At 36.4% G+C, this 27,138-nt stretch overlaps 1 protein-coding gene across 2 annotated transcripts in view; it reads right to left on the bottom strand.

Moving 5' to 3' along the window:
- RGS7 (regulator of G protein signaling 7) overlaps positions 1–27,138 on the bottom strand; it is a gene marked incomplete at its 5' end in the record, with an annotated part of 632,276 nt that overhangs the window by 97,150 nt on the left and 507,988 nt on the right. The window lies entirely within an intron of this gene.

The following is a 27,138-nucleotide window of genomic DNA, read 5'->3' as shown; positions in this document are numbered from 1 at the left end:
CCATGATGAGAAGGGGCGTTTTCACAATATAATCAAATCTCATACCCACCAGGTGGGCAACCCACAAACTGGAAAACAATTATATCTCAGAAGTTCTCCCACAGTAGTGAGACTTCTGAGCCAGACATCAGGCTCTCCAGTCTGAGGGTCTGGCATCAGGAGGAGGAACCATGAGAGAATTGGGCTTTGAAGGCCAGGGGACTTGAGTGAAGGAGCTCCACAGGACTGGGGGAAACAGACACGCCACTCTTGAAGGGTGCACACAAGGTTTCATGTACCCTGGCATCCAGGACAAAGCAGTGACTCCACAGGAGCCTGGGCCAGATCTACCTGCGAGTCTTAGAGGGTCTCCTGGGGAGGCATGGGTGGGCTGTGGTACATGGTGAGGACAAGGACACTGGTAGCAGAGGGCCAGGGAATATTCATCAGTGTGAGCTCTCAAGGAGGCTGCCATTTTGGCACTGAGACCCAACCCCACCCAACAGCCTGCTGACTCCAGTACTGGGACGCCTCAGGCCAAACAACCAACAAGGTGAGAACACAGCCCCATCCATCAGCAGACAGGCTGCCAAAAGTCGTCCTGAGCTCACAGCCTCCTCTTAACACACCTGTTGACATGGCCCTGCCCACAAGAGGGACAACACCCAGCTCCCCCCACCAGTGGGCAGGCCCCAGTCTCTCCTACCAGGAAGCCTGCACAAGTCCCTGGAAGAACCTAACCACCAGGGGGCAAACACCAGGAGCAAGAGGAAGTATAATCCTGCAGCCTGCAGAAGAGAGACCACAAACAGAAAGTTAGGCAAAATGAGATGGCAGAGAAATATGTTCCAGATGAAGGAACAAGATAAAACCCCAGAAGAACAACTAGGTGAAGTGTAGATAGGCAATCTACCTGAAAAAGAATTTGGAGTAATGATCATAAAGATGACCCAAGATCTCAGAAAAAGAATGAAGGCACAGACCAGGAAGATAAAACAAATGTTTAAAAAAGAGGTAGATAATTCAAAGAACAAAAAACAGAGATGAACAATAAAATAACTGAAATGAAAAATATACTAGAAGGAATAATTAGCAGAATAAATGAGGCATAAGAACAGACATGTGAGCTGGAAGACAGATTGGGGGAAATCACTGCCATGGAACAGAATAAAGAAAAAAGATTGAAAATGAATGAAGACTGTCACAGAGAGCTCTGGGACAACATTAAATGTACCAACATTCGCATTATAGGGGTCTCAGAAGGAGAAGAGAGAGAGTAAAGGACCTGGGGAAATATTTGAACAGATATTAGAAGAAAACTTCCTTAACATGGAAAAGGAAACACTCACTCAAGTCCAGGAAGCACAGAGAGTCCCATACAGGATAAAACCAAGGAGCAATATGCAGAGACACATATTAACCAAACTAACAAAAATTAAAGGCAAAGAGAAAATACTAAAAGCAACAAGGGAAAAGCAATAAATAACATGCAAGGGAATCCCAATAAGGCTATCAGCTGATTTTTCAGCAGAAACTCTGCAGGCCAGAAGGGAGTGACATGATATATTTAAATGATGAAAGGAAAAAAACTATAACTAAGAATACTCTACCCAGCAAGGCTCTCATTCAGACTTGAGGAGAAATGTAAAGTTTTACTGACAAGCAAAAGTTAAGAGAATTCAGCACCACCAAACCAGCTTTACAACAAATGCTAAAGGAATTTCTCTAGGCAGAAAAGAAGAGGCAACAACTAGAAAGAAAGAAACAAACAAAATTACGAATGGGAAAGTTCACCAGTAAAGGCAAACATACAGTAAAGGTTGGAAATCATCCACATGCAAATATGATATTAAAACCAGCAATCATGAGGAGAACACAAATCCAGGATGTTGGATATGCATTTGAAGAGACCAGCAATTTGAAAAAATCATATATATATATATATATACACACATATATACATATATATGTGTATATATATATGAATATATATATATATATATATATATATATATATATATATATATATATATAGCTAAATAAAAACCACATGGGAACCTCACTCAAAAATCTACAATAGATACACACACACAAAAGAAAAAACATAATAAAACACAACACTAAAGATACTCATCAAATCACAAGAGAAGAGAATAAAATAGGAAGGGAAGAAAAAAGACCTACCTAAAGAAATCAAAAACAATTAACAAAATACCAATAAGAACATACATATTGATAATTACCTTAAATGTAAATGGATAAAATACTACTACAAAGAAAGGCATAGACTGGCTGAATGGATACAAAAACAAGACCTGCATATATGCCATGTAAAAGTGACCCATTTCAGATCTAGGGACACATATAGACTGAAAGTGAAGGGGTGGAAAAAGATATTCTATGCAAATGGAATTAAAAAAACAAAGCTGGAGTAGTAATACTCATATCAGACAAAATAGATGTAAAAATAAAGACTGTTACAAGAGGCAAAGAAGGACACTACATAATGATCAAGGGATGAATCCAAGAAGATGACAAAACAATTGCAAATTTATGTTCACCCAACATAGGAGGATCTCAATATATAAGGCAAATGCTAACAGTATTAAAGGAAAAATCAACAGTAAAAGAATAATAGTGGGGGACTTTAACACCTCACTTACATCAATGGAGAGAACACTCAGACAGAAAATCAATAAGGAAACACAATAAGGCCTTAAATGACACATTAGACTAGATGGCCTTAATTGATATTTATAAAACATTCCATCCCAAAGCAGCAGAATACACATTCTTCTCAAGTACACATGGAACATTCTCTAAGATAGAACACATGCTGGACCACAAAGCAAGCCTTTATAAATTTAAGAAAATTGAAATCATATCAAATATCTTTTCTGACCACATTGCTATGACATTAGAAATCAACCACAAGAAAAAAAACACAAACACGTGGAGGTGAAATATTATGTCACTAAACAATCAATGGATCACTGAAGAAATCAAAGAGAAAATTAAAAAATACTTAAAGACAAATGACAAGGAAAACATGACAATCCAAAACCTATGGGGTGCAGCAAAAGCAGTTCTAAAAGGGAAGTTTATAGCAATACAGTCTTACCTCAGGAAACAAGGGAAATCTTAAATAAACAACTTAAACCTACACCTAAATCAACTAGAGAAAGAAGAACAAACAAAACCCAAAGTTAGTAGAAGAAAGAAAACATAAAGATGGGAGCAGAAATAAATTAAATACAGACTAAGAAAACAATAGAAAACATCTATGAAACTAAAAGATGGTTCTTTGAAAAGATAAACAAAACTGATAAACCTTTAGCCAGACTCATCAAGAAAAAAAGGGAGAGGACTGAAATCAATAACATTAGAAATGAAAAAGGCGAAGTTACAACAGACACCACAGAAATACAAAGAACTATAAGACACTACTACAAGCAACTATACACCAATAAAATGGACAGCCTAAAAGAAAAGGACAATTTTGTAGAAGGTACAATCTCCCAAGACTGAATCAGGAAGAAATGGAAAATATGAATAGACCAATCACAAGCACTGAAATTGAAACTGTGAATCACAACAAACAAAAGGCCAGGAACAAATGGCTTCACAGGCAAATTTTATCAAACATTTAGAGAAGGGTTAACATCTATCCTTCTGAAACTATTCCAAAAAATTGCAGAGGAAGGAAAACACCCAAACTCATTCTATGAGGCCACCATCACCCTGATACCAACACCAGACAAAGATATCACAAAAAAAAGAAAACTACAGGCCAATATCACTGATGAACATATACACAAAAATCCTCAACAAAATACTAGCCATCTGAATCCAACAATACCTTATAAGGACCATAAACCATGATCAAATAGGATTTATTTCAGATGTGCAAGGATATTTTAATATCCACAAATCAATCAGTGTGATACAGCACATTAATAATTTGAAGAACAAACATCATATGATCATCTCAATAGATGCAGAAAAAGCTTTTGACAAAATTCAACACCAATTTATGATAAAAACTCTCCAGAAAGTGGGCACAGAGGGAACATACCTCAGCATAATAAAGGCAATATATGACAAACTTACAGGTAACATCATATTCAATGGTGAAAAGCTGAAAGCATTTCCTCTAAGATCAGGAACAAGACAAGGATTTCCTCTCTCACCACTTTTAGTCAACATAGTTTTGGAAGTCCTAGCCATGGCAATCAGAGAAGAAAAAGAAATGAAAGGAATCCAAGTTGGAAAAGAATAAGGAAAATTGTCACTGTTTGCAGGTGACATGATACTATACATAGAAAATTCTAAAGATGCTACCAGAAAACTGCTAGAGATAATCAATGAATTCAGTAAAGTTGCAGGATACAAAATTAATACACAGAAATCTGTTCCACTTTTATACAACAACAACAAAAGATCAGAAAGAGAAATTAAAGAAACAATCGCATTTACCATTTCATGAAAAATAATCAAATACTTAGGAATAAACTTACCTAAGAAGACAAAATACCTGTACTCCCCAAACTATGAGATGCTGATGAAAGAAACTGAAGATGACACAAACAGATGTAAATATATACCATGTTCTTGAATTGGAAGAATCAGTATTGTCAAAATGACTGTACTACACAAGGTAATTTACAGATTCAATCAATCCCTGTCAAATTACCAACGGCATTTTCCACAGAACTAGAACAAAAAAATCATAAAATTTGTATGGCAACACAAAAGACCCTGAATAGCCAAAGCAATCTTGAGAAAGAAAAACGGAGCTGGAGGAATCAAGCTCCTTGACTTCTGACTATACTGCAAAGCTAGAGCAATCAAAACAGTATGGTACTCGCACTAAAACAGAAATATAGATCAATGAAACAGGATAGCAAGCCCAGAAATAAACCCATGCACCTATGGTCAATTAATCTATGACAAAGGAGGAAAGAACATACAATGGAGAAAAGACAGTCTCTTCAATAAGTGGTGCTGGGAAAACTAGACAGCTACATGTAAAAAGAGAAATTAGAAATTTCTTTAACACCATTCAAAAAACAAACTCAAAATGGATTAAAGACCTAAATGTAAGACTGAATACTATAAAACAATTAGAGGAAAACATAGGTAGAACACTCTGACATAAATCACAGAAATATCTTTTTCGAGCCATCTCCTAGAATAATGGCAATAAAACCAAAAATAAACAAATGATCATCTCAATAGATGCAGAAAATTATTTTGACAAAATTCAACACCCATTTATGATAAAAACTCTCAAGAAAGTGGGCATAGAGGGAACGTGCCTCAACAAAATAAAGGCCATATATGACAAACCGACAGGTAACGTCATACTCAATGGTGAAAAACTGAAAGCATTTCCTCTAAGATCAGGAACAAGACAAAGATTTCCACACTTTTATTCAACATAGTTTTGGAAGTCTGAGCCACAGCAATCAGAGAAGAAAAAGAAATAAGAGGAATCCAAGACACCAATCCATTAGAGATCTAAATAGAATACTGAATACTATAAAACTCCTAGAGGAAGTAATAGGTAGGACAATTTTTGACATAAATCGCAGCAATATCTTTTTGGATCCACCTCTTAGAGTAATGAAAATAAAAACAAAAATAAACAAAGGGGACCTAATAATCTTACAAGCTTTTGCACAGCAAAGGAAACCATAAACAAAACAAAAAGACAACCCAGAGGATGGGAAACAATATTTGCAAATGAAGTGATGGACAATGGGTTAATCTCCAAAATATACAAACAGCTTATGCAACTCAATATCAAAAAAACAAAGAACACAATCAAAAAATGGGCAGAAGATCTAAACAGACATTTCTCCAAAGAAGACATATAGATGGCCAAAAAACACATGAAAAAATGCTCAACATCACTAATTATTAGAGAAGTGCAAATCAAAACTATAACAAGGTATCACCTCACACTATTCAGAATAGCCATCATCAAAAAATCTACAAACAGTAAATGCTGGAGATGGTGTAGAGTAAAGGGAGCCCTCTTGCACTGTTGGTGGGAATGTAAATTGATACAGCCACTATGTAGAACAGTGTGGAGGTTCCTTAAAAAAACTAAAAATAGAACTACCATATGATCCAGCAATCCCACTACTGGGCATATACCCTGAGAAAACCATAATTCAAAAAGAGTCATGTACCACATTGTTCATTGCAGCTCTATTTACAATAGCCCGGAGATGGAAACAACCTAAGTGTCCATCATCGGATGAATGGATAAAGAAGATGTGGCACACATATACAATGGAATATTACTCAGCCATAAAAAGAAATGAAATTGAGCTATTTGTAATGAGGTGGATAGACCTAGAATCTGTCATACAGAGTGAAGTAAGTCAGAAAGAGAAAGACAAATACCATATGCTAACACATATATATGGAATTTAAGAAAAAAAATGTCATGAAGAACCTAGGGGTAAAACAGGAATAAAGACACAGACCTACTAAAGAATGGACTTGAGGATATGGGGAGGGGGAAGGGTAAGCTGTGACAAAGCAAGAGAGAGGCATGGACATATATACACTACCAAATGTAAAATCGATAGCTAGTGGGATGCAGCCACATAGCACAGGGAGATCAGTTCGGTGCTTTGTGACCACCTAGAGGGGTGGGATAGGGAGGGTGGGAGGGAGGGAGACGCAAGAGGGAAGAGCTATGGAAACATATGTATATGTATAACTGATTCACTTTGTTACAAAGCAGAAACTAACACACCATTGTAAAGCAATTATACTCCAATAAAGATGTAAAAAAAAAGAGATTATCATACTAAGTGAAATAAGTCATACAGAGGAAGACAAATATCACGATACCACTTATATGTGGAATCAAAAAAAATGATACAAATGAATTATTTACAAAACAAACTCACAGACTTTGAAAACAAACTTATGGTTACCAGGGGGAAAGGTGGTGGGGAGGGATAAATTAGGAGTTTGGGATTAACATATACACACTACTATATATAAAATAGATAATCAACAAGGGCCTACTGTATAGCCAGGGAACTCTATTCAATATTCTGTAATAACTTATATGGGAAAAGAATCTGAAAAAGAATGGATATTTGTATGTGTATAACTGAATCACTTTGCTGTACACCTGAAACTAAGGCAATATTGTAAATCAACTGTACTCCAATATACAATAAAAGTTAAATTAAAATAAACAAAATATGACCAACCAAAAACAAAAAAGTTATTCAGAGCCCTCTGGAAAATCTCATTTCCATAATATTTTTGTAATTTTCCATAACATATGGTATTTGAGCCTCATAAAATTCAAGATAAACTCTATCAATTCTAGATGCCAAATAAATCCATTGGATAAAGAGTGTCAAATATCACTTTTTGTAAGGCTAGCCCTGGGGGATCTCTTATAAATACAACTTTTGCACTAATCTGTGCCACCTTCAGTTTTTGATAATGAAATCCAGCTATATCAGTGAGGAAATAACTTATGCAAAAAATCTGAGGCCACTGAAAACACTGATGCTATTTATTGAATTTCTGGCCTCTAAGATTTCCTGTATGAAAGTCATGGCAAAGGAGAGACCAACCTTGGGATGATGCTAATATTACTACAAACACTAAAAACCTAGGATAGATTTTAGAGCACATCTTTCTATAATCTACTATGGTAATTTTATTTGTCTATTAATATTACTAATTTTCATATGTAGATTTACAAAATTACTGATTTTTAAAATTATTAATTTTCAAAATGTACAAAATTGAAAAACAAAATTGATATGATGTAATTTCCTAATTGGATATAATTTACACTCTCTCCTGAAGAAACTCTTAATGTACAGGCCATTGTGATTTTAACAAAATATCTAAAATGTTTTCAGCAGTTGGTGAAAGAGATTGTAATGTATGTACAACATTCCTGAGGGTATCTCTTCATGAGAGAAAGATTGAATTTTCTTAAATACCTAATTAAATAATTTCAGATTTCCTATGGAATCACTTTGAATCAAATTTCAAGCCCCATCAGTCAGCTCTCCTCTATATATATGCAGAAGGCTGAATCAGCCTCTACTTGTTTTATTGATTGTAGTCATCTAAACTTTGTTCTTTTCAAAATATGACCCCTGTTGGAAAACATATTTTTAACCTCATTAGGTAAACTAACGAATAAAGCAGGAGCAGAGTGATATTTTTAAGATGAATGTTCACTAAGAATTTACACATCCTTTATTATAGGTAAATGCAATTTTCTTTAATTGTCTAGGAAACAAAATGAAGGTATGGACAGGCACTGCCAGTTATAGAGTAGATGTTTCATATGTATTTGTTGAATGAGTGAATGAATGAATAAATGAATGTGCAGGATATTTTCAGAAGGAGCTATTGAGAAGTTGAATTAATTCAAGTAATTTCTACTAGACTCTTTGGTAAAGAGAAAGAAGAGAAAAGATGAAGGCTGTATTAGTAGAGTAGGGAACACTCTGAAATTCTGTTGAAAATAGACCAAATATGGTCGTGACTGGAATGGCCCAAACCACACCAATCTAGTCTAGACACAGTACAGCATGTTGACAGGAACAGATGATACTTTTATTCTTTATCAGCAGAGAGTATCAGCATTGGGCTGATATGGATGAGGAAGGAGGATCAAGCAGATGAAAAAGAGTTTCAAATTAATTCAATTTATCAAAGATTGAAAAAATGGGAGTACTTGGGCATAGTCAAAACTATGGCTCAGTTCAATTCTTTTTGTACTGACCTCTAATTATTTAGGCACTAAAAGTGCCCTATGATGTTATGTAAGGACCTAGGCCCTGGTACAACATATGAATACTTTTTAATATAATGCTTGAATTTTTCTCTGTACTGCCAAATTATTGAAAATACAATGAAAAAACCCATTTCTGCAGTTCTATTTAAGATGTTTCCCATTATCAAGGGTTTAACTTCAATTTAAAATGCAAATATATCTCTTTGCAGTAGTTTTCTGGGAGACTATAATGAGATAATTTTGAGGATTTAAAGGGTCAACAAACAAGTAGTTTAATAGGAAGCTCTGCCACTAAGTGGAAGAAAGTTTGAGAAGTGTTACTCTGGCTAAAATAGTTGTGTAGTAAAGGCATAGAATTTGGCTTAAATACAACTTAGAATTTAGATGGAAAAGTCGAAGTTTCTGGATCACATGTCTAATTGAATAGAAAGTAAAATCTGGCATTAGTTTTTCCATTTAATTTCATAAAGCTCTAAATGTAGAGTAGCCTGTTGAGCAAACACTGATACTCATGACAAAAGGGTACAGAAGTGTATCACAGAGGTCAATGAGAAAATCACTGAGATCCTAATATCTAAATATGGACAGGACATAAATATAATTCATAAAGACTAGAAATACAATTGCCAAGTAAATATTGGAAAAATATCCAACTTTCAACCAAAGTAATAAAAATGTAACACATTGTGTCATAATGCAACTCTTTTTTATCTTTTAAAGTCTACTTTGTGGTATAATAATAAAAATTCAGGCAAGTTTCACAGTCTTGTTTGTCACTCTTGGGTAATTCAAAAAGTCTCAGTTTATTAATAAGAATGTGCATCCAAGTAATAGTCGAAACTCCAAGCTTGGTTTAAGGTCTTGAAGGCTTCCCCTTTCCCCCAGCTTCTGTGAAATAAGTGTGAGTGCCTTCTTTCTCCACCTTGTTATTCTGTGTCTGCCTCAGAGCGGAAAGGAGAGTGCTGACATTCTTACCCTACTGGTACCACTGTGATGATCTAGTGTTGCCATTCTCTGGACTTGGCAGAGGTTTAAAGTTTACTGTATTTCTCAGGTACTTTTGTGGATGCTTTGGAGGACCTCTCCCCTGCGAGATCTCCTGTGGGGATCTCTCACCTGCAGCACACTTTTGCTGGGGCTGGCAAATGCCATAGCCCTTGATTTGTACCTTTAGCTTCTCTTTGCAATGCCGTTTGCCCCTCCAGCCTGCCTTCTAAGACAGGACTACCTCTCACACATGGCTTAGAAACATTCATGCACTCTTTGCCCTGAAAGTAGGCCACAGAACATAGCCACCTCCTTTTCAATGCCCCATCCATAGCTAGATGGCCTGTCTCTTGCCCTTTGTAATTCTGAGGCCTGGAAGTTCATGGTCCAGTGTGTCTCCCGGGGTAGGTGACTGCTGTCAAGCACTCTCAGAAGCCCATTGAACTCTCTGTCACTGGGCCTGAAGTGGAGGCACTCCCCACCCACTCCTCCCACTTGGGCTGGTGGGGGCAATGAATCCCAGCACCTAACAGCCACGAAATGAGCCTCAAGCCAATGTCTTAGCCTTAAATAACCTCAGTGTGAGCTGATGGCAACTACTGTGGTACTCTGTGTGTCAGTGTTGCACGGTGCGTTCACGTCTGTTCTTGATCTACTTCACACTTAAGCTGGATTTCCCTTTTAACATCCTGTTACAAAAATCACTCTACACATCGAAACAAAGACAGATACAGAGTGAGAATAAACTATTCTGGCAACAGAAGAGTGAAATAGCACTGTTGGTCAGCATGTAAACAGGGAAAATCTGCTTGGAAAGGTTTTTTTTTTTGCGGTACGCGGGCCTCTCACTGTTGCGGCCTCTCCCGTTGCGGAGCACAGGCTCCAGACGCGCAGGCTCAGCGGCCATGGTTCACGGGCCTAGCCGCTCCGCGGCATGTGGGATCTTCCCGGAGCGGAGCACAAACCCGTGTCCTCTGCATCGGCAAGCGGACTCTCAACCACTGCGCCACCAGGGAAGCCCTTGGAAAGGGTTTTGACAATGAGTAATAAAGCCTTAAAACATTCATGGCCATTGTTCCAGTACTTGCTCTTCTGAGACTATAACCCAAGGAAATAACACAAGAGGCACAGAGACTTAAGCATCCATGCTGTGGATACAGGAACGACAATGGGGAATAGGCAAAGAAAGCACACATATTTGTTCCATGAGATATTATATTGCCTTTCAAAGTGTGTGCAAATTGTTTTACCTCAAAGTTGAAGTAGTTTAAAATTTAAAATCCTTAATCCCTCATTGTAAAAGTTCAGAAAATGTAGAAAAAATATAAATATTAAAGTAAAAAATCATTGTCAAATATAATCTCACTGCCACTATTTTGGTGTATATTCTGGGTTTTCTTCTACATACATCCACTAATATACACATGAATATGTATATTTATATAAAAATCTATCTGCATATATTTATTTACAATGTACTCAAACTGTACTACAAATGCTGTCTTAGGAACTTTTTTCTTTAATATTATATTGTGGCTAAATTTTCATATCAATAAGTGTTGCTCTTTATATTAAAAAAATTATTTCACAACAGTCCTGTGTTGAGATGTACTATAATTTTTTTTAAAGATTTTTTTGATGTGGACCATTTTTAAAGTCTTTATTGAATTTGTTACAATAATGCTTCTGTTTTATGTTTTGGTTTTTTGGCCTTGAGGCATGTGGGATCTTAGCTCCCCAACCAGGGATCGAACCTGCACCCCCTGCATTGAAAGGCGAAGTCTTAACCACTGGACCACCAGGGAAGTCCCAAGATGTACTGTAATTTATTTAAATGATCCCTTATTGCTGGGCACTTGGGTTATATCCATAGTTTTGCTATTATATACTAATATTTCTGCATGTATGTATACATGCATGTGTTTTGCTTTTTAGAAATTGTTTATTTCCTGAAAGTGTTATTGCTGATTAGGGACTATGCACCTTTCAAGCATTTTGATCCTTAAAAACATATTCTGTAAAGTTTAGACATGAGTGTGACTCATACCCTCTCTAACTCTGGAGAGTCTATTTTCAGCAAAGCAATCAGAATTATTCTGTTAAAATAAATCAGACTGCCACTGTGTTGAAACTCTCCATTTTTCCAACTGCTTCCCATCTCATCTCACTCTAAAAGCCAAAGTCCTTGCTTCTCTATTAAGTTGTCCTCTGACCTCCTTTCCTGCTGCTCTCTAGCTGTGCTTGAGCTGCATAACAGACATTCCGCTTCTGACCTTTGCTCCTTTCCCTATTTCTGGAAAGCTTGGGCTCTGCCCTCAGGGCTGAACTGGTATTCTCTCAGCAACATCTCCCCTCCCCCCCCCTTACTAGCCCCTTTCCCATTGCCTTCCTCCGCTCAACATTTTACCTCCTAATATACAATTTATGTATTCATTTATGTAGTTTGCTTATTAGCTTATTAGCTTAACTTTCCCCCCTACTGCCCTCACTAGAATGTCAGCTCCAAGAGGACAGAGATTTTTGCTTGTTTTGTTTTCCCAAGTATCCCCCTGCCTACAATAGTACTTGGAAAATAGTAGATGTTCAAAACAGATTTGTTGAGCGAAAACATCAATGAATGTTTACTGACTATTTGAGTACTTTTTCTTTTTGTGAGTTAGCTATTCATGACTTTGCTAGTTTTTCTATTGGAGGATTTGAATGTTTATTTATTAGACCTATGACCCATATATATATATATATATATATATATATATATATATATATATATATATATATATATATTCCCCCCTGCCCCAGGCTTTTGGAGAGAAGTTTAATAAAAACTATAATAAAAACTTCAATAAAAACTTCTTTTGGAGAGAAGTTTAATAATGATACAGACATATGGCATCTGTAGTACACGTTCAGAAACCTGCTTTTTTTTTTTTTTAACTCAGCATAACATCATTGAGATCTACTCAGGCTGTTTTCTATAGATATAGCTTGTTTCTCTTGACTGCTGTAGTCTATCCTATGACTGTAGCACATATTATTTAGCCATATCCGTATATTTAAATATTTAGATGTTTTCTAGTTTTTTTCTTTCTTTCTTTTTTCTAAAGCTATTACAGGGGACTTCCCTGGTGGTCCAGTGGTTAAGACTTTGCCTTCCAATGCAGCAGGTGAGGGTTCAATTCCCTGGTTGGGGATCTAAGATCCTACATGCCTCACGGCCAAAAAACCAAAACATAAAACAGAAGCATTATAGTAACAAATTCAACACAGACTTTAAAATTGGTCCACGTCATAAAAAAATCTTAAAAAAAATAAAGCTATTATAAATAATTATCCAGTGAATTATTATAGCATATACTCCTGGAATTGGTAACAGGGGTTTGAGGGACGGGCACATTTTGAATTTTATAAGACACTGCCAAATTTCTACTCATTATATCTTTTCAGCAATATGCTAATATCCTCTCCTAAATGCCAGACTTGAATTTTTGCCATCCTGGCTTGAAAGAGGTATGTTAAGTGCAACACTTTCATCATGTTTCTCTATGTGTTTTCTTATATGTCCAACAGCTTTCATATCATAGATTTTAATATAAAAATTTTTATGGATTGTTTTCTTCACTGATTTGGCTCCATTTAATACTTTGTACCTTAAACTATTTTTCATTTCGTGTATATTGCAACCCCTAATTTCATTTTACACTGTTATTTTCACCATTTATGCTAACTGAAAGTGTCAGTTTGTTTCACTTGTGTTCCTTGTAGAAAGATATTGTTGGATTTTATTCATGACCTAACATAAAGATACTTGTTCTTTTAATAGACAAATATTTATATTCATTTGTGTAAGTTAATGTGTGTTATTCCTTTTCTTATGTCATCATCTCCCTCTCTCTCTCTCTCTGACTGAAATTCTGTTTTCTGCCTTTTGTTACATGGAGTGTTCTCTAACTCCTACTTTAATAATTTAGAAGTAATAAAACTTGTTACTGTTCCTTTAGTGGCACTCATATATTTAAATAAATGCTTAAATACATATTTCTTGAAAGTTAACCTCAGAAATTAAACACTGTCTAATGCTTACCTTCATAAATGATAAATAAATTAACCTATCTTCACTTCCTCCTATATTCCTAATTCTTTTAGTGACCAGAATTTATCATATGCTCTGTTATAGTTTTTTAAAATTACTTACAGTATTCACATTCCATTTGTAAACTATTTTTAATCACAGTTATTGAATCCTGGAGGCCAGGAAGAGAAAGCTGTTGTCTTGGATAATTGAAGAAAGGAAGTTTTGTTTTTGCACAACTTTTTAAAAATCTAAATTTGATGGGATGTGTATTTACCCAGGAAAGGAGAGATATCACCTGTTACGGTGACCCTTCTTATTTCTGGTTTCTTTTGGTGTTTGCTCACTCATTTTGGAGTGAAGCCACTGATGAAGGTGAGCTGGAAAAGATGTTGATAATCCTGGGTTCTCTGTGGTAGCTGTTGGCCAGCAGCAACTACCCTTCAAGGTACTTCATTGTTCTTCTCTCAGTCTCTCCCCTCTACTCTTTAGCTTGCTTCCCAAATGTCTGAGAGAACCTGAGATGCTTTATGAAATCTAGGTCAGGGACAAAACATCAGGCAATGCTGTCTTTTCCAATGCTGTGTTTAAGCCTAAGAAACCTTGATCCAAGATGGAGCAAGTCTTTCTCTGCCATCCAAGACTTACACCCCTAGCTCTCATGTATAGATACTGGAAATCATTAATGGGTTGGTCAGAATTTCATCCAATTTCATTCTGTAAAGCTGCCCTAAGTTCTTGAGAAAAGAAATGATATCACCATCTTCCTGTCTTGACTAAATTCTATTGATTCCAGAAAAGAGATACATCTTTCAAGTGAGTGATGTGTGGCATCATTCTCTAATTTTCACTGTTCTAATGATACATTCTAGTCTAGATTTGCTTCATTCAGGGGTGAGGGGGAGCAATATGGGAAAATTTCTGGGAAGTATGCTGTGTCAGTTAGTTCTTCTTACACCTACCCAAAGTTACAAATATATTTTGTAATTATATCTGTGCTGAATGGACATATATTTAAAACCTCAATAATTTTTGGACCTTTAAAAAACAAACTGAAATTAATCTTAATTTCACTCTGAAAAAAGAGATAATTACCTTCTTTAAAAACATAATTTCCAAAATAATTCCTTGGAAGTACTTTAAATTTGATGTTAATACAGTACTATAAAATCTAAGAATCATTTTACTATTTAGTCATTAGGAATGCACTTAGAGGAATGAAAAGGTAAGAAATAACAGTAATTAAGGTAATTTTATTTTTTTAAATTTATGACTCTACAGCAACTCAAACATTAACAGCAAGATAAATTAAATCTTAAAAGAAAACTAACTAGGAGAATATATTATACAAATTATTTTTAAATTATTTAATTTTCTGACTATGTTAATAATGAAGACTATGTTATTATAAGATAGAAGTATGAATTCATTACTGTATGGGATCAAATGCCTTTATCAGAGAAGATTTATCAAGATAAAAACCCAGAAGAAAAACTAAGCGAAGTGAAGATAGGCAGTCTACTCGAGAAAGAGTTCAGAATAATGATCGTAAACATGATAAAAAAAACTCAGGAAAATAATGTATGCACAGAGCGAGAAGTTAGAAGTTTTTAACAAAGAGTTAGAAAATTTAAAGAACAACCAAACAGAGATGAAGAATACACTAGAAGGAATCAATAGTAGACTAAATGATTCAGAAGAAGGGATCAGTGAGCTGGAAGACAGGGTAATGGAAATCACCGCTGCTACAGAAAAAAGAAAAAATAATTAAAAGAAATGAGGACAGTTTAAGAGATCTCTGGGACAACATCAGTTGCACGAATACTCACATTATAGGGGTCCTAGAAGGAGATGAGAGACAGAAAGGGACCTAGAAAATATTTGAAGAATAATAGCTGAAAACCTCCCTAACTTGGGAAATGAGACAGTCACCCAAGTCCAGGAAGCCCAGAGAGTCCCATGCAGGATTACCCAAAGAGGAACACACCAAAAGACACTGTAATCAAAATGACAAAAATTAAAGATAGAGAATATTAAAAGCAGCAAGGGGAAAGCAGCAAATAACATAAAAAGTAACTCCCATAAGGCTGTCAGGTGATTTTCAGCAGAAACTCTGCAGGCCAGAAGGGAGTGGCATGATATATTTAAAGTGATTAAAGGGAAAAACTTACAACCAAAATACTCTACTCAACATGGTTCTCATTCAGATTTGATGGAAAAATCAAAAGCTTTACAAACAAGCAGAAGCTAAAATAATTCAGCAAAACCAACTTTACAGCAATCTTAAAGGAACTTCTCTAGGCAAAAAATAAAAGGCCAGAACTAGAAACAAACAAAAAAAATATGGCATGAAAAAGCTCACTGGTAAAGGCAAACATAGATTAAAGGAATGAAATCATCCACAAACAAAGCTAGTAGGGAGGTTAAAAGACAAAAGTAATGAAATCATCCACCTCAGCAATAAGCAGTTAAGGGGTACACAAAACAATTAAATATAAAATATGCTATCAAAAACTAATTGTGGGGGGCTTCCCTGGTGGTGCAGTGGTTGAGAGTCCACCTGCCAATGCAGGGGACATGGGTTCATGCCCCAGTCCAGAAGGATCCCACATGCCACGGAGTGGCTAGGCCCGTGAGCCATGGCCACTGAGCCTGCGTGTCCGGAGCCTGTGCTCCACAATGGGAAAGGCCACAACAGTGAGAGGCCCACATACCGCAAAAACAAACAAACAAACAAACAAAAACTAATTGTGGGGGAGAAGCAATCAAGGTGGTGGAAGAGTAGGATGTGAAGTTCACTTCCTCCCACAAATACATCAAAAATGCATCCACAGGTGGAACGATTCTCATATAGTATCTGAACTCTGGTGGAAGAACTCAGACTTCTGAAAAGGCAAGAAAATCTCCATGTAACTGGGTAGGACAAAAGAAAAAAGAAAAAAAAAAGAAAGTGAGAAAGGAATCTGGACAGGACCTGTGCCCCTGGGAGGAAGCAACCTGGGAAGTCCCCTCACTAGCAGGGAAATCAGTCAGGACAGAAGGGGGAGCTTCATAGCCTTGGAGGAGATTGCAGTAACCGGTTTCCAGCAGGTAGAACAGAGAGAAACCTGAACAGATGGTCAGTGCCACTGCCCTGCACTCCACAGACTGAGATGAGTGTCTGCTGGTGTGGGCATGGGCTGGGTGCTGAAGCTGGGCTTTGGAGGTCAAACCCAGGGAGAAGACTGGTATGGGATTAGTGGAAACAGACTGAAGGGGCTGGAGTCTGGTGCAACTGCCACTGAGGGTGTATGCAGGGGAAGCCCAGCCCACCTTAGAGACCAGGTGCCATTGTTTGGGGGGTGCATGAGGGCACTGGGGAGACCCGCCATTGCAGGCTTTTCCCTTGCATGCACTCTCAGGTGGCAGGACACCACCTACACGAGGTACAGGAGTGATCACTAGCCACTGCTGAAACACCCCCTCAGGCTACAGCAGTGGTTGCAAGCCAGCACTGCCACCCTTATGGAATCCAGGAGCAGTTGCGAGCTCCCACCGCCACCCCATCACCCCCCGCCCTGGGCTTAAGGAACAGTCACAAGCCCCACCCCCCACCACACCCCTGGGCTTCAGGATCAGTCAGAAGCCATCACCACTGCCCTTTAGGGCTCCAGGAATGGTAGTGAGCCACCTCTGCTCCCATCGTGTGCTCCAGGGGTGCACATGAGCTGCCACCACTGCTGAGAATCCCAGGACTGGGCTTCAGCCACTCCATTTGCACAACCCCTAACAAGGGGATAATGGCCAGCATACAGTGAGGAAAGAGGTGACAGGCATCCATTCTAAAAACATCCCTTGCACCAAAAATATTAAACCCTCACCAAGCTACACAGGGATGCTCCCACATCTAAATAGCCCTCCAAGACAACAGTAGATAATTGTTTCTCCTAAACTCACAGAATAAGAGAAATATAAGTAAAATGAAGAAGCAGAGGAACCACTCCCAATTAAAAGACCAAGAGAATTATCCTGAAAGGAAAAACAATGAAATAGACCTCTTCAATCTAATAGACACCAATTTCAAAAAGGAGACAATGAAAATACTGAAGGAATTAAGAAAGGCTATTGACAGAAATGCAGAGTAATATAAAACTGAATTAGAAACTATAAAGAGGAACCAAGAAAAATTAGAAAACTCATTTGCTGAGATGAAAGCTGAGCAATGAATAGCAGAATGAATAATGCAGAAGAGTGAATAAGTTATCTGGAAGATAGAATAATGGAAATCACCCAATCAGGACAGCAGACAGAAAGCCAAATGAAAAAATTGAAAGCAATATAAGAGACTATGGGATAATATAAAGCATGCCAATCTATGCATAACAGGGAGTCGAGAAGGGGAAGAAAGAGAAAAGGGGATCAAAAACGTATTTGAAGAAACTATGGCTGAAAATTTCCCAAACCTAAAGAAGTAAAAAGATATCCAGGTACAGGAAGCACAGAGAGTCCCAAACAAGATAAACCCAACAGACCTATACCAAGATGTTTTATAATAAAAATGGCAAAATTTAAAGGTAAAGAGAGGATTCTAAAGGCAGCAAGAGATAAACAAAGAGTAAATAATAAGGGAACCCCCATAAGGCTATCATCTAGTTTCTCTACAGAAATGTTCCAGCCAGAAGGGGTGGTGAGATATATTCAAAGTCCTGAAAGGGAAAAATCTGCAACCTAGGATATTCTACCCAGCAAGATCATCATTTAGAATAGAGGGAGAGGTAAAGAATACCTCAGACAAGCAAAAACTAAAAGAATACAGCAATACTAAACCTATCCTAAAGGAAATATTGAAAGGTCTTCTCTAAATAGAAAAGAGGTAAGAATCTATAGAAAAGAGAAAATCACAATTGGAAAGGAAGTCACCTAAATAAGCCAGTATGCACATTAAATTTTTTTTGTGTGTGATAACCACAATGAAGAGCAAAAGGATGAACATGAAGGTGTAAAAGAGGACATAAAAATCATAAAATGTGGGGAACCAGAGTAAGAAAATGTAGATTTTTTTTTCATTTCCTAGAATGTGTTTGAGCTTATATGACTACCAGTCTAAGGCAAGTAGATATAGGAAGGGGTTAACATACTTGTAAAACAGGGTAACTACAGATCAAAAATATGCAATAGTTTCACCAAAAATAAAAAAAGAGAACATAAGGATAATACAAAAGAAAATCTTCAAACCACAGAAGGAAAAACAGAAAGAAAAAGAAAGGGACAAAGAAGGAATATAAAATCAAGAGGAAAACAAGGTTTAAAATGGCAATAAATACATACCTATCAATAATTACCTTAAATGTCAATGGGCTAAATGCACCAGTCAAAAGACAGAGTGGTAGATTGGATAGAAAAACAAGAGCCTACAATATGCTGCCTACAAGAGACCTACTTTAGGGCAAAGGACACACATAGATTAGAAGTGAGGGGATGGAAAAAGATGTTTCATACAAATGGAAATGATAGGAAAACAGGGGTTGAAATACTCCTATCAGGCAAAACAGACTTTAGAACAAAGGCCATAAAGAAAGATAAAGGACACTATACGATGGTAAAAGTATCAATACAAGAAGAGGGTTTCACACTCATCAACATATAAGCACCCAATATACAACACCCAAATACATAAAACAAATACTAACAGACATAAAGGGAGAAATTGACAGAAAAACAATAATAGTAGGAGACTTTAACACCCCACTCACAACAATGGACAGATCATACAAATAGAAAATCAATAAGGCAACTGATTTTAAATGATACAGTAGACCAGTTGGATTTAATAGATATCTAAAGGACACTCCATCCAAAAACAGCAAAATACACATTATTTTCAAATGAACAAGGAAGACTCTCCAGGATAGATCACATGTTAGGTCACAAAACAAGTCTCAACACATTTAAGAGATAGGCATTATATCAAGCATTTTTATCCAATCACAACAGTATGAAACTAGAAATTAATTACAGGAAAAAAATGGGAAAAGCAGAAAGATGTGGACACTAAACAACATTCTACTAAAAAACCAAATGGGTCAACAATGAAATCAAAGAGGAAATTTAAAAATACCTTAAGACGAATGACAATAAAAACACAACTATACAAAATCTGTGGGATACAGTGAAAGCTGTTCTCAGAGGGAAGTTCATAGCAATACAGATTTCCTCAAAAAAACAAGAAAAACCTTAAATAAACAACCTAACCTATCACCAAAAAGAATTAGGGAAAGAAGAATAAGCAAAACTTAAAGTCAGCAGAAGCAAGGAAATAATAAAGATCAGAGAGGAATTAATAAAAGAGAAATTAAAAAACAATAAAAAAGATCAATAAAACCAAGAGCTTGTTCTTTGAAAGGGTAAAGAAGATTGACAAACCTCTGGTTAGGCTTACCAAAAAGAAAAGAGAGAGAACCCAAATAAATGAAATAAGAAATGAAAAAGGAGTTGTAACAACTGATACCACAGAAATCCAAAAAAAAAAAAACCAAAAAAAAAAAATAAACAAGGGAATACTATGAAAAATTATATGCCAACAAGTTCAACAACCTTGAAGGAATGGACAAGTTTTTAGAAACACACAGCCCACCAAAATGAATCAAGAAGAAATAGATAATTTGAACAAACTGATCACTAAAAGTGAAATAGAATCTGTAATTTAAAAACTCCCTACGAACAAAAGTCTAGGACCACATGGCTTCACAGGCAAAACATATAAAGAAGAACTTATACTGATCCTTCTCAAGCTCTTCCAAAAAATTGAATAGGAGGCAACACTCCCAAATACATTCTATTAAGCCAATGTCACTGATGAACATAGACACAAAAATCTTTAACATAATAACCAAAAATATATTAAAAGGATCATACACCATGATCAAGTGGGATCTGTCCCAGGGATACAAAGATTTTTCAACATCTACAAATCAACCAGTGTGATACACCACATTACCAATCGAAAAATAAAAACCATATGATCATCTTAACAGATGCATAAATCTTTTGAAAAAATTCAACACATATTTATGATAAAACTCTCCAAACTGTGGGCTTAGAGGAAACCTACATCAACATAATAAAGGCTATATATGACAAACCTACAGCTAACATCATACTCAATGGTGAAAAGCTGAAAGCATTTCCTCTAAGATCAGGAAGAAGACAAGGAGGCCCACTCTTGTCACTTTTATTCAACATAGTTTTGGAGGTGTTAGCCACAGCAATCAGACAAGAAAAAGAAATAAAAGGAATCCAAATTGGATAGGAAGAACTAAGACTGTCACTGTTCGCAGATTACATGATACTATACAGAGAAAATCCTAAAGATGTCACCAAAAAATACTAGAGCTCATCAATGCATTTGGCAAAGTTTCAGGGTACAAGATTAATATGCAGAAATCTGTTGCATTTCTATACACTAACATATCAGAAAGAGAAATTAGGGAAACAATCCCATTTACCATTGCATAAAAAAGAATAAAATACCAAGGTTAAACCTACCTAAGGAGGCAAAAGACCTGTACTCAGAAAACTTTAAGATCTGATGAAAGAAATTGAAGATGACATAAACTGATTGAAAGATATACCATGTTCTTGGATTAGAAGAATCAATATTGAAAAAATGACTAAACTACCCAAGGCAAGCTACAGAATCAATGCAATCCCTATTAAATTACCCATGACATTTTTTCACAGAACTAAACAAATAATCCAAAAATTTAAATGGAACCATGAAAGACCCAGAATTGCCAAAGCAATCCTGAGGAAAAAGAACAAAGCTGGAGGCATAACCCTCCCTGCCTTCACACTAAACTAAAAAGCTACAGTCATCAAAACAGTATTGTACTGGCACAAAAACAGAAATATAGATGAATGGAACATGATAGAAAACCTAGAAATAAACCCACGCACCTATGGTCAATTTATCTATGACAAAGGAGGCAAGAATATACAATGGCAAATAGTTTCTTCAATAAGTGCTGCTGGGAAAACTGGAAAGTCCCATGTAAAAGAATGAAATTAGAACATTCTCTAATATCACACACAAAAATAAACTCAAAATGGATCAAAGACCTAAATGGAAGACCGGATACTATAAAAACCCTAGAGGAAAACATAGGCAGGACACTCTTTGACGTAAATTGCAATATCTTTTTGGATCCATCTCCTAGAATAATAGAAATAAAAATGAATGAATGGGACCTAATTAAACTTAAAAACTTTTGCATAGCAAAGGAACCATCAACAAAACTAAAAGAAAACCCACAGAATGGGAGAAAACATTTGCAAACGAAGCGACTGACAAGGGATTAATCTCCAAAGTATACAAACAGCTCATGCAGCTCAATATCAAAAACACAAACAACCCAATTAAAAAATGGGTGGAAGCCCTAAACAGACATTTTTCCAAAGAAGACATACAGATGGCCAAGAGGCACATGAAAAGAAGCTCAACATCACTCATTATTAGAGAAATGCAAATCAAAACTACAATGAGATATCACCTCTCACCAGTCAGAATGGCCATCATCAAAAAGTCCACAAGCAATAAATGCTGGAGAGGGTGTGAGGAAAAGGGAAACCTCCTACACTGTTGGTGGGGATGTAAACTGGTACGGCCACTGTGGAGAACAATATGGAGGTTCCTCAAAAAAACTGAAAATAGAGTTACCATATGATCCTGCAGTCCCACTCCTGGGCTTATATCTGGAGAAAACCATAATTCGAAAGGACACATGCACCCCAATGTTCTTTGTAGCACTATTTACAGTAGCTAGGACATGGAAGCAACCTAAATGTCCATTGTCAGGTGAGTGTATAAAAAAGATGTGGTATATATATATATATATATATATATATATATACACACACACAATGGAATGTTAGCCATTAAAAGAATGAAATAATGTCAATAATATCAATATCAGCATGGATTAGAGATTACCATACTAAGTGAAGTAAGTCAGACAGAGAAAGACAAATATCATATGGTATCACTTATATGTGGAATCTAAAACAATGATGCAAATGAACTTATTTACAGAACAGAAACAGACTCACCGACATAGAAAATAACTTATGGTTACCAAAGGGGAAAGGAGAGGGTAGATAAATTAGGGATTTGAGATTAAAAGATACACACTACCATACGTAAAATAGGTAAACAACAAGGACCTATTGTATAGCACATGTAACTATATTCAATATCTTGTAATAACCTATAATGGAAAAGAATGTGAAAAAGAATATATATCTATATATATTTGAATCACTTTGCCATACACATGAAACACTGTAAATCAACTATACTTCTATTTAAAATAGGGAGATCTGCTATGGTAATTGAACAATTGAACTTTTAAAATCTTCAAATACTTACCTTGAAGGTCTAGTTTTAAGGAGACAGAATTCCTTTAGGACATCTCTGGAATAAAAGCCAAGAACTATAAATATGAAAATAATTAAAGCTGTGGACTTCTGTCTCCTCCTTAAGGAAAAGGAAATGTCATCTAATCATGCTTCCATGGCATTTACATGTATCATCTTATCCAGACCCTTAAATCAACTGTCTCAGAAAGGAGGTACTGATGGTAATAGTGAAACCCAAAGAGCCTAAGTCCACTCCCAGGGCCATAAAAATTATAAGTAGGTGAGTCAGAGTGTTCTTGGGCCATCTGACACTTAGGAACCAGACAATATGCTCTGGTTACTCATATTGTGACACAGATTTCAGTAGGGAAGTCGTCTATGTCTATGTTAACTACAGTGGCCTAAGGCATAGAAATGCTAGATGGAGACCAGGATCTCTAAGCAAATTTCTATAAAGTTCACCCAAGGCTGTGCCAGTCACTTTGGAAAGAGGCTGTGGAACTATTCACTTTGATAACTTCTCATGTAACTGTGCCCTAGACAGGCTGCCAGGTATATCATTAAAAGTCCTTTCAGGGTACTGTACCGCCTTTGGGCAGGATTTAACCTTCAAAAAGCACTCAGCAATTGCTAAGTCATGTCCCAGTGATTCCATTTTGTGAAGTCACTCTTGACACATTTTAACTCCAAGGCATTTCATTTGGTGGTTTGAATTGAATAGTCAGTCAGAAGAATTCTAGTTCCTTCCTATAAATTAAGCGGAGATATTGTTTTTCCCCAGCTGGTAAACTATAGCTAAAACAGAAATATGTTTAAGATGGCTTTGCAGTTCTTGCCCTCTGCCTCTCCCTCCAGGAAATCAGCCTGATGAATAGTACAAGAACTTGACAAATAGCACGGTAATCTGGGAGTACAGCGTGTTATCACTGTTACTTTTATTATAATAGCTGGGAGCTGGCCAACACTTTACAAAGAAACCAGGAAGCAACAGTAGGAGACTGGGCAGCCTTAGGATAATATTTCTAGGCTTGCAGAGAAACTTAACAAGAACCTGACACCTCAAACTTAGCATGAAAGCATAGCCCAGGTCAGTCACAGAAAACTTATCTTGCCAAAATTTGTTCCATAACAATGATAGAAATGCAAAGGCATAGCACATTTGGTATATGTCCTTAATAGCCTGAGAAAAGTAGCAACTATTCAATAAGTTATTGAAAGTCTTTATTGAATGCTCTGTTAAGTAAGAATTCAGCAGTCTTCTACTCATCTAACTTTTAGTGTGTGCTAAACTTGGCCAATAACTTGTGACATTGGCTTGGCAAATCCTGTCACTCTCTGGAACTCAGATGCCTCCTCTTTAGCTGAGATGGTCGAATTGGATGATCTCAGGTTCCCTGCAGCTCTGAAATTCCATTACTGGGGAAAGTCATGGTTTAACCCTGACATTGACATTCTGAGGCAAGGAAGAGTTGTAGCGCATGCAATTGCTATGCCAACAGAAAATTCAGAACCTAGCCAGGTGCTCAAGTTTACTCTCTTGCTTCACTTTCTCCATGGTTCCCATGAGGACCTATTTCTAGTGTGATTTAAAACAACCTAAATCTCCCTTCTATTAAGAGAATGTAGAAACAAAATATTAAGTCCCCCTACCCTCTCCTTGCTCAAGGAAAATATGAAATCAGATATGCAAATTTCCCTTTAAGCAGGTTTTAATTAAAGAAAACAAATTTTGGGGGGGAAATCACTTGGACTTAGAAGTAGTCTTATTTCAGCTTTATGCCACAAAAATTTCTGTTACCTAACTGGAGAGTCATAGGATATAGAATATTTACCATTCAGGGTGTGAAGGTTCTATCTCTAACTTCCTAGGCTGAGAAAATTTCAAGGACCAAAAACTGAGTGAACAGTAGTCTGCATGCCCCCAGCCACTCTATATTAAAACAATGAAAAAATAATGCCTCTTTTGTTGATATGTGTATTCACTAAGACTTCTTTTCAGCTTTAATTGCTAGACTTGAGATAACTGAGTCTTCATGAAATAGTATTGCTAATTTGTAAAATGCATTGCCTATTAGTATTTACTTAAATTATAAATGATCTCACCAATGATCTTTGTTATTTTTAAATTTTCCCTTCCATTCTTTGATCTTCAAAAAAGTCTCCATAAGGAGTGTGAATTTGTTGTTTTTTTTTTTCTCATGGTTACCATGATTAACTATTTTTCTTTAGTAAAACTTTAAATGAAATAATGTGCTTCCTGTAATTATTAAACCTAAGCAAAATGGGAAGTTTTGCTTGTACACTGATACTGTCAAAGCCAGTTACTCCCTTTTTATTCCAACCCCACCAGGTAAAAACTCCACCTAAGCCAGAATATTTCTATCCTGATCCAGGTCCCAAATAACCACAGTTACAATTTTTAATACATGAAATTGTAATTACAAAATTGTAATTACAAAATTGTAATTACAATAACCAAATAACCAGTTAATAACAACAACTACAATTTTCTAAGTACTTCCACTGTATTGTCACTTGAAGAAAGGCACCTGATTAAGTGATTCAATTAATTCACAACAAAGCTAGAAGGCGTACTTGGTATATCCAAGGAACTGGTACTGGGAGAGCTTGTTAATCCAAACAAATCCCCAAATCCATGATTCTCAAAACTAGGCCCACAGCCCACTGCTCTAAGGCTCTTTCTGAAGGGCTGTGAAATGACCCAATGCTGTAAGTGTTTCCTTCAGTCTGCATCAGGATATGACAAGCAAAAAGGTTACACTAAAATTTGAAATTCATAAACTAAAATTAGCCCATTAATAGAATTTACTGTGGTCTCTAATTCAGATTTTCCTGGGAAGTCTTACTGTCACATGACACTTGGCAATGTCACAAAGTTTTGAACACATTATCCATGGATCATTGGGATTCCAGTCATTTTTGAAGAGGATATTATAGCATCTGCAGTGTTGTTCTGAGTTGGTCATGATTTTCAGTGACTTTAAATTGAAAATTAATGTTTATTTTATATTATCACCACTATTTAGATTGTTATAAATTACTTAGTTAATCCCACAGTGTGTCATGATGTATATTTACATCAATGGCATTCCAAGACAATAGGTTTCCAATAATTTCACAAAAACATGCATACATTACAGTTCACATATGAGTTATCCATATTCCTTTGTCTGAAACAAACATATCTATTCCACAGTTTTTCCTATACAGTGTCACTTTATTGTTATTGAGGGTTTTTTTCCTACCTAAAACTTACTTAGGGTAAGATAATGGAGCCATAGAGTCTTTTACCCTACTAAAATGTGCCATAATCAGTTTGAAATTCAGTTCTAAATGATAGCACGGATGGATGGGAAATTATTATTCCAAAGGGTATTGCCTGTTAAGAATCAGCACACTAGAGAGAGGAAGAAGTGCTAGATTCTGGGCTGAATTAGGAATCCTCTGCTCTTTCTTACTGTATCCTGGGCAAACATCTGTAGAAGATGCATTGTTCATCCTACTTTTTCTAATCTCTATCCCTTCATTAAAACATCCCTTTATTTTCCAAATAAATCCAACTTTCTTCCATATTGAATGACATACCACTAACCCTGCATCATCATTTCCATCTACTGAGCAAGCTTGCTTTTTCCGTTTTTTTCTCTCTCATTCATTCATTCATCCATCCACCCATCCATCCTTTTCTATCTTCTCACTTCATTGCCAAATATTTGGGAAAACAGTCGGAGCTTCTCAGCTTATTACTGCCTTTGTTTCCTAACTTCCCATCCCTTCACAAATCTGATCTCCACATCTCTTACTCATTCTCTTTTGCTGGTTCCTCTTCTGGTAATTTGTCTGTAAATGTTGATATAATCTAGGTTTCAACCTGGGTCCTCTATTTGAC

This window comes from Mesoplodon mirus (assembly GCF_964341445.2).
Source record: "Mesoplodon mirus genome assembly, chromosome: 3".
NCBI classification, from domain to species: domain Eukaryota; kingdom Metazoa; phylum Chordata; class Mammalia; order Artiodactyla; family Ziphiidae; genus Mesoplodon; species Mesoplodon mirus.
This window is presented reverse-complemented; position numbering and strand designations above follow the sequence as displayed.